Genomic DNA, 17,770 nt, shown 5'->3' with positions numbered 1-17,770 from the left:
TCCCATCCACGGGAGCGCAATCAGGAGGCGTACAGACTGGGGCCACGCTTTCAGCTAAAAAAAGGGCACTGCAGTTGCCAGGAGAATTGCAGAGTGACAGTGTGGGCACAGCTGCAGGAGGCTGGTAGAAGCTCCAGGTAAGTTAAACTTTTTTTTTTGGGGGGGGGGGGGGGCTTTAGGTGTCCTTTAAGGTAGTTACACACAATACAATTAAAAGATCTGTTTTCCTGTTTTTTGATAAAAACGATCAGTTGTACAGAAATCTGATTTCTCATTTTATTTTTATATTTGTCAATTGGACAGGTTCGAAAACTCTGATCGTTTTTCTGAAAATGCAATGGTGTAGAATCTACAATAGATTGTTAATCGTTTGATATATAAACCCTATCAATTTTCTCAGATTTTGCAATCATTCATTTCATATTAGTAGCAGTAGGGTATTGTACCATATTAGCCATCAGTAAAAGCAAGAAGTTTTAAATCAGGATGATACCATTTATTGGCTAACTAAAAATGAATAAAAATAAGCAAGCTTTCTGCCTTGTAGCCTTCATATTAGTGGGCAAATTGAACACAAGTGTGTGGTGCTGCATTGATCAGATCTCTCAAGAGTTTCAGTCAACTGGAAAAATTGTTCTTTATTCTCAAATCTAAAAAATATAAAAAATTAAACCATTTGGGGTTTCTTTACTTCCACAGTGTATTCCTGTATTTCTTTCTTGCTGTATATGACAGAAGGAGTTAGTTTACTCCTGACATCTTTATGACCTCTTATGATGATAAATTAACCCATTCTTACCTCTCCTGTTTACACCAATCTGTTTGGCTCTTCTATATACCAATTCAATTACTCCCTGAGAAACAGCAGTCTTTTTTTGTGGTGTCCCACTCAGCTAAAATACATGTTAGGGCTTGTCCAGTTCTGGGAAAGATGCAGTCACTGAGCAGGAATTTGTATGAAGTCCAAGGAGTGAATTCATTTATCATATCCTGTGATGTTTTTTCTTCAACGGTTTCTATAGTATTATTTTGGGGAGTATAAATGATCTATTACACATGTAACAATATGCCTTTCAGCAGACAGAATTGCAGATTTGTCACAAGAGTGATTTTGTTGTCAAAATGTATGCGTAAATAACTTTCAACTCCAACTACCGGTAAGTATTACAAAGTATTACAGAAGTATTACAAAGTATTACAGAAGAAAAGATTTCTTAAATGTTTCCTGTGGATCAAAATGGATAAGCTGACTTTTTGATATTCAAATGTTGGGTGTAAAGTGGTGGTGGGGGGGAGTCGGCTTATCCATGGGTGATATATTAAAGGTGGGACCCCCTATGTAGTGCTGGCATTGGAGCGTGCTGCACAATGCATATCTACCTGTCCTTACTCGGGCTGGCATAAACGCGTCTACCAGGCAACTTCTAAAGTGGCCACTAGAGCTCTAGACTCACTGCGGTCATATGACAGTGAGCTTGGAGCTCTACCGGCCAGGCCAGAGGTTGCTGTGGAGTCACAGGGACCAGAGTTGGAGTGAGGAGACGTAGCATTGCTCCCAACTTTCCATCTTTTTGAGGGACAGTCCCTCTTTGGGAACCAAATCCCTCTGTCCCTCTTTCTTCATCATTCACCCTCTTTCAAGACTGATTTACAGATCTGTATTAATATATGTATTTTTCTACAGAAAAAAATGTCTTTAACTGACTGTTAACTTTATTCCCATCAATTAAAATTATATATTTCTTATTTTAAAATTAAGAAAAACTATTGAGGATAAAAAGCACCACAGTGGTTTGAAAAATAAAACTACATCTTTTGACTCTGAATTGTTTGGGATATGCATGGCGAGGGGTATGGCAGGGCATGAACAGTAGTTTTGCCTTATTGCGTGACAATCTATAAGGCTCGGTTCCCACTTGTGCCGGAACAGTGGGAGTGGACAGTGTAATGCCTGCTCCGGTGGTCTGGCTGCAGCCCAGGTCAGATGTGTTACCCCCATAGGCTATATTGGGGAATGCATCTGCCTTCTCTGGATTATTGCAGACTGCACAGAAGTGTGGTCTGCTTACTGCCAGGGATAGCGTGGATCAGTTGCAGTGTGACAAGTGTGGACAGCTGTTCACTCAATGATTGAAGAATGGACAAAAAAATCTCCCTTCTCTAATCTAATAGGAACAGAGCCTAATGCTGGGTACACACGTTGCGATTTCCTGCGCGATCTGCGGGATCGATTCGATATTTCCAACATGTTCGATCGGGTTTCGATGGATACAGCCGTCGATTTTGCATATTAAGTATGCAAAATCGACGGCTGCTGTATCCATCGAAAGCCGATCGAACATGTTGGAAATAATCCAATTGATCCAATCGATCCCGCGGATCGAACGGGAAATCGCAACGTGTGTACCCAGCATAAGTGTGTGGCCACCTTTAGCTTGCATTCCTTTAAGTAAACATTGCCCTATCCTGTGTCAGCCACTTCCTGGCAGACCTACTTCTGCAATGTAAACAAAACATGTGTAGGTCCTTTTTTTAATGGCTCCTGAAATTAAGACCTACCTTCTTGTTGCTCCAAGGTAGAATCAGTCCACTCTGGCATTGTATTCCAAGTGTGAGAGCATCTGCAAGGAGAAAGAAGCTAATAGCTTCAGTGACTACACTGTATTCACACCCCATGCTATAGAGAAGACAATGAGAAAAGAATAGTGTGTGTCCTCAGACAACAGCTCTGCATTATGCAGCAGCTACTGAGGTTTCAGTTCATTGTTCTAAATGTGGCAAATCTTTGCCATGATGGTTTTAAGGACTAAATACCTGTACACACACTAGGTACAGAGGCGTCACTATGGTTGTGGTCACCGGGTGTGGAAACTCATGATGTCACGCCCTCATACCTCATGAACCTCCAACCTCACCAGGTAGTAACATTGCTTATTACAGGGAGATGTTAAGATGACCACCATGTGGCCTCTGATCTCTGTTTTCAGCTCAACATGGAGCAGCCAGAATGGAGAAGAGCAGGAGGGAGAAGTACATCAGCCACTAGCCTGGTCTGTTTTTTTTTACACAGCTTACACCACTCTCCTTTATGCTGGGTATACACGGTCAGTTTGTTCCTTATCAATCGAGCCGCTGATGGCTCGATTGATAATATCCGACGTGTTCGATCAACCGTGGGGATCGATTCCGCGCTCAATACCCGTGGGCGGACAATAGCGGCAAATCGAGCGGAAGAAGCGCCGGCGGGGACGAGCGGGAATCGATCCGGGTTCACGCGCCGACAAGCGAGGATGCGGCGTGGATGCAGCGGGAGTCGATCCAGTGCCTAATCGGCCGCCAGATTGACCCGTGCATGCCCAGCATTAGCCTGGAGCTTGAAGTCACCTCATCTGTTGGTGACACCCCCCCTAGTGACGCCACTGACTTGGTACACATGCTAGACTACACTTGGCTGTGTAACATTTTCTGTCCCAACAGTCCAAGGAATTTTAGACATATCTGCAACATAGCAGTATCAAGCAATGTCTCTAGGGCACTATACTGAAATGTGTAAAGATTTACATTAAAAATAATTCCACTCTAAACTGAAACATAGAACTGTAGGTGGTACATAAAAAACATAATTAAAGTGAAAAAATAAGTAATTAATTACAATGTTGACAATGTTGCCATGGGCCCAGGATTAACTCTTTCCATAGACTTTTGTAGTAAGTAATATATTTTGTAATCTGTAAAAAGTTTCTTCAGTAATTAATTATTTCTTGTGTGGCGGCGCTGTGTGTGCACGGAATGTCCATCCTGAATTTCTAAACTGTGTGTTTACATATATTTTGTGTAGTTATGAATAAAAATTATGATATTTTACATTGATTGACAGTGTAGATGTTTGACTTCTACTCCTCCATGTAGTTACCCAGTTGTTTTCTTTGCAATGAATTATTACCTCTGTGAGGCTGTGAAAGTAACTCTGGAACACTCCAATGGCTTCCACGGGGCAATCTGAGGAAGTGGCAACCTTTACATTAACGGAAACCTCAGATGGAGCCAAAGAAAAGAATGTGTACATATCTAGGGCTTCCTCCAGCCCCCTCCGGCCTGATTGCTCCCTTGTCATCCTCATTCACAGCCTGGAGCCTCCGCAAATTGCCCCGGAAAGTCCTCTGATACGGAGCATACTGCGCATGTGAGGCCCGGCCGCGCCCGCCCCTGTTGCTGTGCCTGCACAGTACTACTCAGTATTTCTCTGTGAACTGTGATGCACATGTCTGATGTCATCCCACATGCAGTATGCATCACTGTTCACTGAAGATCTGGCCACAGCTGAGGTCAGCATGAGTGTATGTGGGGAGCCTACAATAGAGTAGCTACAGTGCTGAATGGGCATCATAACTTAATGTGAAGGGCACCAATTCCTCTGTTGTCCCTGTGGGAGGCCATTATTCACAGTTAGATATTTTCATTAGATTAGAAACTTGCATTAATAAAACCATTGAATTTAACAAAAATGTATTAATAATAAACCCTTTTGACTCATTTTAATTTTTTTTACTGATTGAACATTGATCAGGAAAGGCCATTCTTTGTCTAATCCAGTGGGCTGAAGTGCTGGCAGCAGCGGTAGGCAAGTGCAAAGTTTTGGCCAGCACTCCAAATAAATGACTTAATCATAAGCTTTAACTCTATAAATCCAATGTTTTGAAGCTACAGAAGAGAAAGACATTTTGTGAATTAATTATTAGGGCTTATAATACAATAGATTCACATATATTTTATAGTTTTAAGCCTGGTCTACAATGAAAATTATCCTGTTAAACGACAACTGAAGTGAGAAGAATATGGAGGCTGCCATATTTATTTCCTTTTAACCACAGGCTTTACCAACCGCTGGGAGAATGAAGACGGAGTTGAGCTGCATCATTCAAGTGGAGATACTCGTGCACCGTCGCACGCGATCTCCTGCACAACCCCGCTCCCGGACTTGACCCCTTTTGGCACCGATTGCCGTTAGGTGATCAAACAATACCAGTTTCCTGGCAGCCCTGCTGGTCTATTTGGCTCCAGTTGTGTCTGAATTACACCAGATCTGACAATAATGTCACAAACACCTGATCTGCGGCATGCTTGTTCAGGGTCTATGGCTGAATGTAATAGAGGCAGAGGATCAGCAGGGCTTTCAGGCAACTAGTATTCTTCAAAAAGAAATAAATATGGCAGCGTCCATATCCCTCTCACTTCAGTTGTCCTTTAAGCAGGATCTCATCTCAGTATTGATATTAAATGTCTGCAGTCTATTAGCAAAATTTGGAGAAAAAATGTTTTTAGCCTGGAAGACTGACTGGCACACATGAGAGTTTTTCTACAAATAGTGAAGCTAACCAGAAGAATGCCCAACCCACTAATGATGGTGTATGACTAGTAGGTCCCTTAACTCTGCAGTGTGCAAGCAGAGTAAAAGTCAGCAGACACCAGGGTTAAAGTGAACTGAGCACCATTTTTAGCATCGCCACAGCACATTAAAAATGTATATTAACAATGTGGCTCATTACTATAAAATCCATTCTACCTCTTCTCTTGACATTTAAATGTTTTTAAGATGCTTTTATTTCTCCACTTCAGTGGTCTGCTGTCTGCAGAAAGAGCAGACAGATAAGAGAGTCAGTCACACCTAATTACATTCACGCCTTCCCCTGGATAATTAAGGGCAGAGGTAAGGAGAAGGGGGAAATGGCAGCTCCCACACCCACAACTATTAGAAACCAGGACAAACTGCAGTAACAGAAAGTTGCTTGGATCCCTTTAATGCCATAAAATAAGTCCTTGTCACATCCTCAGTAAAACCATGACAAGAGGGTTAGGCTGGGTTCACAGTTCACACTGCACCAGATGCACAACCGCTCAGGTCCATGCAGTGTCTGCACACCTCGTTCAAATACGCATCGTTGTGCATGCGGTCGGCTGCTCCCGACACCCATCCAGTTCACCTGTCACCATCACATTCAGTTCAGCCAGGTCCATTGAGCACAATTGAAGGCTCTGCAGGGCACAATAGTTGTGGATATGGTATCCCCTACGTTGAAGATATGTATCTGCAATTATTGTGTCCTGGAGAGCCTTCCGTTGTGTGCATTGAAACTGAATGAATGGATTGGTTATGAACGGACATATGTGAATGGATCCTTGTGCCTTGCATAGGATCCATTTGCATGTCTGCAGTTTCGCTCCGATAAGCGATAAGAATGTTTTTCTGGCAGTGTGAGCTCAGCCTTAATATGGTTATGATCACAGATAAAATCCTGTCTAAGGTCGGACTCACACTATTATTGCCAGAGTGGAACTGTACACATATTGTACTCATGAACTGTATTGCTAGTCTAAAGGGTCTGTTGCGGGGTCTGCTGCCACTTAGCAGCAGATGAATCCATTGCTATGAAAAATCATACCTGTTGGAATTTTGGGATGGGGTAATCTGAACTGCCCATATAAATTATTGCAGTTCTTTGACTAGTCCACAGCCCTTTCCATGAAACTGCAGGGCAATGGACATAGTGTCTGGTAGGGAGAGTTGCATAATTCCACAGGAAGACTCCCTCTGGTCTCTAGTGCTTCTTTATGTTTCTATTTGGGTTGAAAAAAAAGAAATACCTTCATTGAGCTCAGCCAAAAATATGCTACAACTCTAGTTGCATTGTTACATTGTTACATGTCTCAGATATGAGAGCAGATCAAAACGGTTCACTTCATGAGGAGAAGTACCTGCGGGGACACTATCATGTTACAGCTACTTTGCTGCCAGCTCTGCAAAGCCACCATAGCCTTCCTGCTGCCCAAGTCCCAGGCCTTTCTGGCCTTCCCATAAATCTATCTCAGTGTGCAGAAAGGAGGCTGACACAGTCCTAGCAGAGCCCCAGCTGCTGCTTAATTAATCAACTTCCAGCTAATTGATCAACTGCTAATTGGCTTGATTTGCTCTGTTCGAAATCAGTGGAAATTTGCATGAAAAGTCCAATTTCAAGCTTGTTTCTATTTAGATGCAGGGCCTAGGCAGTGATGTACAAACCCAGACATGCCTTTTTTAAAAATTTTCCATACATCTCAAGGTTAAGCACCAATGGACTTTCAAGGATGTGCACGATCTGTCCCTTGGGGTGTAAAGGAAGTAGTTCAGTATTCTTCACACGAAGGTTCCACACCATCCAGTACAAAAAGGTTTTATTAGCTCTTTTTAAAATCAGAAGATTCTTTCTCAAGTCATCAGACAAATGCATTTATACTGGATGTGTGGATCCTTCGTGTGAAGAATTAAAAAAAAAATTCCACATTCATTTTTTTTGTGTGTTTTAGTATTTTTGATAAAAAGGTCAAGAACAAAGCAGAAAGTGGTGAAGATGTAAAGCCCCATACACACGCTCAACAGCGGTCTTTTATGCAGCACAATTATCAAATAACTTTTGTTGTGAAACAAGTTGAAACAACCAAAAAAAAAGTTGTTTGCTATTGTTCACACAACTGATAAGACGTCAATCCAACAGTTGGATAACTCTTATAAGTCTTATCTGTTGTGTGAACAATAGCAAGCAACTTTTTTGAGGTTGTTTCAACTTGTTTCACAACAAAAGTTGTTTGATAATTGTGCCACATAAAAGACCGCTGTTGAGTGTGTGTATGGGGCTTAACAATCACAGTAAAGCTATTTCTCCAATGTGAGAAATGTGGAAAGATGCTGAGTTTAAAGTGGACCTGAGCTCTTGCACAGGACAGAAGGAAAGCATAGAGAAATGCACACTGTATGTATTTAGAGAGTTTAGCAACACTAATTCCCCCCCTCACAGTCACTAATCACAAGTTGTAATTTGATCTCAGCTGAGTCAGCTGGCTGCCACTGCAGAGCAGCTAACTGGAAAACACATGATGTTAACAATATGTCTGCTTCTATGAAAGCAGGAATAAGACACGCTGCAGGTTTATTGTAAGTTTGTATCTAATGAATTTTTTTTTTTAAGGTTAGTATGTTGTTGTGTATCTTTTAGAGCAGAGAGGAAGTTCTGAGTTCAGGACCGCTTTAAAGCAAAAATTTGCACTTACCATTTAGAGAGGGAAGCCTCAGGATCCTAATGAGGCTTCCTCGGTTCTAACAAGCCCCCTGTTGCTCAGCACGGCCTCCCTGTTGCTGTGCATGGCCCACCTTCACATCGGGGCTCCTCCTCTTCCTGATTTATGTGCACTAAATGGCCGCGCGAGCCCACCCACGCATGTGCAGTATAACGGAGCAAGAGGTTCTGTGCTACTGCGCATACACGGGTGGGCTGACTCGGCTATTGCACGCACTTGAACTAGGAAGAGGAGCTGCGCAGCCCCAATGTGATTAGCGACAATGTATTGTCACTAATCTTCTGGGGTGGGGGGGGGGGGGTCGCTCAGCAACGGGGTACAAAGGAATAGCGAGGGAAGCCTCAATAGGATCCTGAGGCTTCCCTCTTTTTAGGTAAGTATTTGATTTTGTACCCGAGCTTCGCCATGGGTACACGTTAAAGCGGATCCGAGATGAAAAACTAACTAGAACAAGTAACTTGTCTATATATATCTTATCTAAAGTTTAGATAGTTTACACAGCAAATCTAGCTGCAAACAGCTTTAATAGAATAAGAATATTTCTTCCTGTGATACAATGACAGCAGCCATGTTGTTTGTAAACATTACACAGAGGCAGGTTTGTCTGCATCTTGAGCAAAGAAAACTAATCCCCCCTCCTCCTCCCTCCTCCCCTCTGCCTCTGAAATCTCTGGCTAGTAATACCTCCCCCTCCTCCTGCCCAGACTGAGCTCCCATGAGTCCTTGCTACTGTCTGAAAGTGCCTTGGCTCTATGAAACCCTATGGGAGTGGCTTATTTAGTTTATAGGGAATTCGAGCATTAAAACAAAAACAAAAAAGTATTTGGCTTGAGGAATGCCCTATAAACAATAGGAAAGGAACACAATTATGCAATGAGTAAAAGTTTATCTCGGATCCACTTTAAGGAGGCAAATCTAGGAAAACTAGAAAAAGGTGGTGAATACTCATGCGAGGTACGTTGTATCTGCTCATCTCAGGATACATACACAAATCTTTTAATAAGAGCCTGGAGCAAATGGCGAACCCACATTCTTTCCAAATTCCACAAGCTGAGTCATCAGAGATGCTGTGCGGCTGCACCCAGAGTCTCTGAGCGAAGGTACACTGCTCTCTGTTATTTCAGGGATTTCCAAGGAATTTATCTTCATACGTCTACTTGGAATATAATAAAAAGCAGATCTGGCTGTTTTTCAGCTTCCTTTCATTTACCGGTTACAGCTGTTTTACCCAGCTGAGAAACAGGAAATGGGCATATGATAATATCCTGCATGTAAATTAAAAGGATTATGATCTTGTTTTCACAAGTGTGGCTAGTTGTTATATATCTGCACTTTTATTTTATGCGTTTGTTTCTCAAGATGCCCCAGAGACAAAAATGGGACAAAGCATGGAGCCACTAAGTGTAGTCTTAAAGATAGGATGCTGCTGACTGTAAGAATTTTACTTACAATGTTAAGGTCACCAATTTAGGAAACCACCCAAGAGCCCTACTTTTACCTATCACTACTTGTGTCCATGGAATCTTCCAATGGTTGCTTACCCTGAAAAGGGTGGGTTCGGGACAGTAAAACTGAACTTAAACGATCTAAGGATCATCTCCTTATATCTAGCAGTCATAGTTGTGGTTGCCATTCAAAGTTAAGAAAGCTTCCACATCCTTTTTAAATGCAAGTATAGAATTTGTCATAACTAATTATTTTGATAAGATATTGTTCATTTAACACCTTCCTTCCATAGATCATGTCCTCTTGTCCTTTGTTCACATCTAGGTACACACATCACATCTATCAAGCTTTTGTACTGCTCTCTGGTGTATTTATACATGTTAATCAAGCCATCTCTCTTTTTTTTTCAAGCTAAATAAACCCAGTTTGTCCAACCTTTCTTGGTAAGTGAGACCTTCCATCCCTCAGATTCATTTAGTTGCCTGTTTTTGTACCTGTTCCAGAATGTCAACATCCTTCCGATAGTCTGGTGCCCAAAACTGTGATACATATATCAAAGCGCATTAGCAGTAATTTCATACAAAGTGCATTACAGTGCGCTACATTTAGGCCTGGCGGGCCTGATCATAGTCTCTATTCCATAATGCAAAGCACACATCCACATGAATAAGAAAGTTAATTCATTTATAGCTTCACAGCTTCACCATATAGCTCGAGAGTTCATTTATAACTTCACAACCTCTGCATGGCACTCCAGACTTGAAAAGACAAAAATACAGGGAGATCGGGAGCCCAATCTGGTGTATTAACGTTGGACAACCGTCATACAAAGGCGTTAAATGGCGCCCAGGCCGACAGCAGGATATTATAGCACGTATATTTGACCTGATGAAGCGGCTACGACCGTGAAACGCGTTGTCGATGTGCACAAATAAATTTGATCTCCTTTTATACGGTTTGATTACTACTAATAAGGTAGGCTACCTTTAGAATTATAAAGCCTTGATAATATTGTCCACATACACGCATACAATCTGGGGACCCTACCTATAGTCCTCCCGATCCGACACGGGCGCCTCCAACTACTACTTAGCTTCTGCATGGCACTATCCTCCACCATTAGCACCCTTCTGTGAATAGACTCACCAGATATCTCTGACCACTCTTAAGCCCCATCTACACCATGGGACATTGTAGCGATCCGGCGGCTCGATTAGCCGCAGGATCGCCTCTTCCGCGTGCCCGCCGCGTCCCCGCTCGCCGCGCGTGCGCCGCATTCGATTCCCCGCTCGTGCCCGCTCGTCCCCGCCGGCGCCGCTTATCTCCCGCACGATTCCCTGCCATTGTCCCCTCGCGGGGATCGAGCAGGGAATCGCCGGTGCGGAGATCCGTCCTGTCGGATCTTATCAATCGAGCCGCATCAGCGGCTCGATTGATAAGGAGCATCGCGGCCGCATCTACGCGTGTAGATGCGGCTTTAGACTGGTCAGATATGCACAATATCCAGGTAGCCTTGGAGCCTCAGGTTCCTGGTGCCTTTGCTGTTTCGAATTTCATATGTCATGGCAAATGGCAACATGGCAAACATGGGAACGTTCTTCTGTATTCCATCCACTAGGTCATATATTTGCTTTCCCATATTTTATTAAATTGTTTTCCCTCAGGCCTTGAGTTTGATACCTGTGCCCTGGAGACTTTTTCTCATGGGTACAGAAGTGCATCCAGCAGCCATGACTGCTTGACCACCCTTTCTTCTGCTGTCCTGATAGGAAAAACCTCTGGAAGAAGAAATTCAGAATGTGGCAGCTGCAAACAGAGTATTGCAATGTTGTGAAGCCGTAGAGCCAAAGCACCCCAAAAAGAAGCTTAGCTTAGCTCAGCTTATTTGATCTTTTTTGCCCAGAATTTTAGGGTGTGTTTTGGGAAACTCACCAAACATTGCCAAGCTCCTCTTGAGAGATGTACTGTGCATGTAAACAAGATCTGACCGCTGGCAGTGGATCTGTTTCATGCACAATGTATAAAAATCCTTAAAGGATACCCGAGGTAACATGTGACATGGTAAGATAGACATGGGTATGTACAGTGCCTAGCACACAAATAACTATGCTGTGTTCCTTTTTTCTTTCTCTGCCTGAAAGAGTTAAATATCAGATATGTAAGTGGTTGACTCAGTTCTGACTCAGTTTGAAAGTGACTACAGTGTGACCCTCACTGATAAGAAATTCCAACTATAAAACACTTTCCTAGCAGAAAATGGCTTCTGAGAGCATGAAAGAGATAAAAAAAAGGGTCAATAGTTCATAAATTTTAGCTCTGGCAAAAACAATAAAACAGTTAAAACTTAAAAGTAGATTTAAACATAAAATAAAATTGTGGAATATCTTAAAAAGTCATTTTTAGGAGAAGGAAGATAGATACAATCGTTTATTTCATGAGTTTATTTTCGCCTCAAGTGTCCTTTAAACTATGCAAACTATTTACTCACCGCTCTATTCTATGATTGATTGAGGTGTCACATGTATGTCTTTCTGAAAAGAATGTATGCTGTTTTCTCATTCCACACAAGCAAAGCGGTAAGCACATACCATTTATGCAACTAATTGTTATTCCAACAATGATATATGCTCACCTTTGCATGACAGGATGTATCTTTTTTTTTCTTTAACATGAGTTTAAATGTTTTTCGGTAAGCGGTTTTTCTTTTTGCACATGTTAGTAATGATTGGTGTAATTTTATTTTTCCAGAGGTACTATAGGATAAATTACATCTAATTGCGTCTTTGCGTGGGTATTGATGGCCACTTATGCTACTGTGCAGTCAGGGCCGTCTCTTCCATTCAGGCATGAGGCCATGAGGCAATCAATTGCCCCAGAGCCTGTAGGGACCCTCCCAAGATGTTACCCTCCCCACCTTAACTGTGCTCCCCAGGGCCCCTGCAATGTCTTAGACATTGGTAGAGTAACGTCCAGCAGCAAGTACCGTGAGATATGCTATTAGCGCAAGCCACAGTACTTGAGTAGCATGACCATTGCTGTGGTAAAGAGCAGTACTAAGTAACGCTTATTAGTAATATGCATTACCATAGCATTGGTCACTCTACTCTACTACCATGGGTCGCAATAAGCATGCGCTGTCTGTGCACGGCAGTATTACCGCTGTTTTGTGCATCAGGTCCCATGTCTCTTACAACTACAGAGAACCAGAAAGGAACTTCCTTGGCTTCACATATTGTGTAAAAATGAATGGTCAAGTGTTAAATCTTACGTAGTCATGATAGGTGAGACAACTTTCCAATGTTTTCTTATGAATGTGTAGCCTGGGGAAGACACAGGGACATGACAGGAACACTGTGAGGAGCTTGTGGATGCTTACTTTTATGGAATATAGCCAGGTTTAGGTTTCTAAGCATCTGCAGCTGTTTAGAGATTTGTGGAAAACGGTATGACTCCCTTCATGTTCTTGCAAGAAAATATAAACATAAAATAGATGCTTTCTGCCCACAGAGAAAGAGTAAGGAACAGAAATAAAGAATAGTGATAATGGTAAACATTTTCTTGGATAATGGACAATATGCACACAGGTTTCATGTACATGTCTTATCAGGGGCGTAGCAATAGGGGGTGCAGAGGTAGCGACTGCATCGGGGCCCTTGGGCGAGAGGGGCCCCGTAGGGCCCTCCCTCAACTACAGTATTAGCTCTCTATTGGTCCTGTGCTTGTAATAATCACTTCTATAGATACTTTGAATAGTGGTAATCATTAACAAACTGTTACCCAACCCCTGCTGGCACCTCTGACACTGTAATTGCCACTGACAGGTTTTGGTGCGCCATATCAATTGTTATATATAGACTGCTTGGGGGGCCCCATTGTAAAACTTGCATCGGGGCCCACAGCTCCTTAGCTACGCCACTGTGTCTTATAGCTCTGATAATGACAGTGTACAGGAGCATCTTCTTATTTCTAGAGCAAAAAAATGTTCTTTAATCAAACTACCATAGATCAAAGCACTACAACATAATTATTATTTTTACTTGCTAAGTGCTACAGCCGTGTCTTTAAAGAGAACCTGTACTGAGTAAAAATATTTCAAATAAACACGAGGTAACTTCAAATGAACATTACATAGTTACCTTCCCATCAGTTCCTCTCAGAAGCTCACCATTTTCTTCTGACAATAATCCCTACCAGTTCTGACAATATTTTGTCAGATCAGAAATATATCAGTTGCTGTCGGTAAAATATCAGTTGCTGTCAGTTAGAGCTGAGAGGAAAACGGATGTACCAGGTAATGTCCATGTTTCCCTATGGCTCAAGTGGGCGAGGTTACAGTTTAACTGTGTGCTGACCAGAAAGCGGTTATGGGTAATGGCTATTTTCAAAATGGAGGACGGAAAATTCCCTTAATCATAGTGAACAAATAGGACACGGGACAGGAGAAAGACACTGAGGAGTAGACTACATGGAAGGTAAGTATGACTTGTGTATGCTTATTTTGACTTTTATTTTCAGTACAGGTTTTCTTTAAAGTGTACTTGAGGTGACATGTGACATGATGAGATAGACGTGTATCTACAGTGTCAAGCATATTAATAACTAGGCTGTGTTATTTTTTTTCTGTTTATGCATGAAAGAGTTAAACATTAGGTAAGCAAGTAACCATTTGTCTTCAGCCAGAAGCTAGTCAGATTATTGTGTAAAGGTGGCCATACATCAGGCGACTTGGCAGCCAATCGGCCATCCAATTCGATTATTATAATCAAAGTGGATGAAAATTGGTGCTGCCAAGTGCATGCCTGACCGACAGAGCGACCAACTTCAGGATGGAAATTGGTCACATGGTCTATCGCGCATGCCGCAAGATGATGGGCCGAAGTTGGTTGAACAAGTGTGCGGCGGTACGGCGCCCGATTTCGGAACGAGCAAAGAGACGACGAAACCCCCACCACTGCCACCGTAATGTATAAATGTGTGTTCATTTATATCTTACCTGTCCTGTAGCAGCCTCCGCGCGGCGTCCGTAACCTCCGGGCGGCTCTCCGTACACGTTACTGCTGCATATTGTCTGACCTCAGACGCTATGCGCCCACATCAGACGCTATGCAGCAGTAGTGTGTACGGAGAGCCGCCTGGAGGTTAAGGACACCGCGCGGTGGCTGCTACAGTACAGGTAATGTATAAATGCACACACTGGGGGGAACATTTATACATTGGGAGCAGCAGTGGTGAAGATTCCCTGAAGATTTCATGCTGAAACGGACTGGAATCGGCCTGCAGTGTATGGGCAGAATCAACAAAAAGACAAATTTATCTCTAATCAGATTCGATTAGAGATAAATTAGTCTTTTTTTTACTAATCTGCTCATAATCGTTAGGTCTGTGGGCACACTCAGGGAGCGATTACACTTGTGTCTGCGGCAACCACAGACGATTCCTCTCAAGCGGTTTTCTGCACGATATGCACGTTTGTCTGCAATTAAATGCAGGCTTTTTACAGTAGCCAGTGAATTTTAATGAGGAATTGCTTGCATTGTGCAAAAAAGTAGCGCAGGTTGTATTGTTTTATAAATGCTATTCTGATTTTCAAATTGCTTCTGAAAAGGCTGCGGCCCCATAGGAAAGCATTACTTATGTTTTCACATGTGATTTTGTGTGTCCCCTGCCTTAAGCATTGGGACAGATAAAAGATTGATAGTTCATATATTTTAGCTTTAAGATACTAATAAGACATTGAGCAGAGACAATAAAATAAAAATATCTACTTTTTAAGTTTTTAAATCTAAAATAAAACTGTGGGATATTTTTAGCAGTAGCAGGGTAAAGATAAAATTATTTGTCTCATAAGTTTATTTTCACCTCAGGTTCACTTTAAGTACAGCAAAACCTGAAATGCGGAGGTTAATGAATACATAACCTTCCAATAATACGTACCTCTTCTTCCCCCTAGTGGACAAAGAGGGCTACAACTTCATAAATCAGAACAGAGTGCACTACTAATTTACTTTCAAGTATTTTGGAAACACATACTGAACATTGTTACCTGGCAATTGATGGACTAGTGTGTAAGTCTGGAAGTAACAGTGGACTAATATGATATACTAATACTATGGGCTGAATGACGACAAACAGCAGTAGATTAATATAGGAGGAAAACTCTTGCCTTCTGACGCTCTATGAAAATTCTTTGTTTTCCATACATGCAGAAATCTTCTCAAAAATTGTGAAAATGTATTTTTATGCATCCTCTCTGCACAAGAAAGCTATTTTTCTAGCAGTGCTAGGAAAAGGTTACATGGGTGATGCCATAACACACTGCTTAGTTATACATACCTATGAAGAGCATGTCCAAGACGTCAACAGCTTAGGTGTTTCATAACCCTAAAGTTGTGTTATGCACTTTACCAGGTCCGGAATTACATCACAGGAGCCTACTGGCACAGATGTCCTGGCACCCTAGACTTAGCCCTCCATGAACCCACAAACCGCTGCTGAACCAGCATGTGTACTGGCTGGCCCCACTGTCACTCCCTTACTTCCCTTGCCTGTCATTGCTACAGGTGCCCCTTAACATTAGATAGCCAGAGCTATCCTCCGTATTAAGCAGCTAGAGGTGCCCCTGACTGAAGGAAGATCTGGTCAGTGGAATGCAGAGAGCTGGGTAAGGGAAGGAGGGAGGAAGGAAGGCATTTGTGGAGCGGAGTAATCCACTTTTCCATCATCAGGTGCCTGTAGCCACGTGCCTACAGTGCCTGATGGTAAATCCGGACCTGCACTTTACGTTAATGTCCGCTAAACTTGACATGTACTGTCAGTGCACAGTAAAGGTCAGTGAATTGAGACCTTTAATTCCTGCTCTATGCAGCTCATTACTTATGCAGCAAGATGTGAATTACTGGGCAGTCTGTACTAGAAAGTACAGAGCTAAGGTTTGTACACGTGCAACTATTCCACCCAAGTATCATCTAAACTTGTTCTGTTGGATGATAGTTGGGCATGTGTCTGCTGGTGTGTACAAGTCATTTAAACGATTTGTTGTTTTTGAATGTGGACATGTTGATGCACACGCAGTATTTAAATGAGTGGGTAGTTTAGTTGATCAGCGCGAGTCGTGTAAACAACAATTTGTGTGGCTGATGATGTTGTGTGTTGGCCGTGCATTAAGTTACATGTGTGTATAAACCTTTAGATTTTGCAAAGATAGAATTTTAGTGCACAGTTTTGTAAATGCATAAGGGTTTGTAAATTGAAATGGAAAGGTATTTTTTTTTAAAATAAATTATGTTACAAAAAGCATTGTTCAGCAATGACATACCTATATTTATAGAATTTTTTTTATGGAAGTGGAGTTTACATAAAAGCTTTGGTCCAGTCTCACATTTTAATGAGCATGACAGTAAATTTGCAGTAATTGGCATTTTTTTGTGCATTGGAAGTCTGTATTTTTCATAATAAATATAGTGAAAGTTCCTTCCTGGCAGCAGCCAGTAGCACCTTATTGCCAGTAGACTGGGAATTCCTTCTTCAGCACACATAGGATCACCTGATTCAGCCCACCTCCTCCTACTGCAGCTCATCAGCTCTGCAGTTTCTCCCTGTTTATTGTGTAATAAAGCATTTCACCTTTCTTACCCTTATACTCTTACTTGTTTATGAAAAACACGTGCACCTGTCCAGGGGCGTAACTAGAAATCACTGGGCACTCCTGCAAAACTTTGGATGGGGCCCCCTCCCACCAACTTTTGTCTACAAAACCTTGTATGATTCATTATCAGTGGTTGAGCAGATGCAGTTATTAGAACAGCTATACAGAGACCAGAAAGTTTTTTCTCTCCTTGCCCTAGTCTCTCGGGACGGGGTCCCCTGTGGCTTTGGGCCCCCCTGAGGCTGCATCCCCTTCAGGGTCTATTGTTACGCCCCTGCACCTGTCATCACCCTGCATTACCTGCACTTCTCACTGCTCTTTTATTCAACATTTTTTTAAACCCAATGTATCACTTAGTCTGTTTGAAGTTTAGTTTAAACAGGTCCCTTTGCTCAGCTATCTCTTTCAATGTGGTTTAACAAAACAGCATAAAATTTGCACCCCAGGGGCTTATTCTCTGCCTGGGCACCCTTTTTGATGCTGCAGAATCAGGCAGCCCTTTCTATTTGTACTGAATAGTGCCACACAGGCACTGCCCCATACAGTACCACTACCAGCAGAGGTGCCAAG

At 42.3% G+C, this 17,770-nt stretch overlaps 1 long non-coding RNA gene across 2 annotated transcripts; it reads right to left on the bottom strand.

Annotated features, from left to right (window-relative positions):
* Nucleotides 1-546: 546 nt before the first annotated feature.
* Nucleotides 547-13,782, bottom strand: LOC137524862 (uncharacterized). Of its 2 annotated transcripts, XR_011022798.1 has the most exons (4): nucleotides 13,692-13,782; nucleotides 2,560-2,621; nucleotides 800-1,016; nucleotides 547-650 (listed from the first exon to the last, which is right to left on the bottom strand). It is a non-coding gene; the product is annotated as an uncharacterized lncRNA (long non-coding RNA). The 2 variants fall into 2 exon arrangements; XR_011022797.1 differs by lacking the exon at nucleotides 547-650 and having other exon boundaries at nucleotides 680-1,016.
* Between the last annotated feature and the right edge of the window lie 3,988 nt (nucleotides 13,783-17,770).

Source organism: Hyperolius riggenbachi, chromosome 7, assembly GCF_040937935.1.
Source record: "Hyperolius riggenbachi isolate aHypRig1 chromosome 7, aHypRig1.pri, whole genome shotgun sequence".
NCBI classification, from domain to species: Eukaryota; Metazoa; Chordata; class Amphibia; order Anura; family Hyperoliidae; genus Hyperolius; species Hyperolius riggenbachi.
The sequence above is the reverse complement of the archived record's forward strand: the minus strand, read 5'-3'. Positions and strand labels throughout refer to the sequence as shown.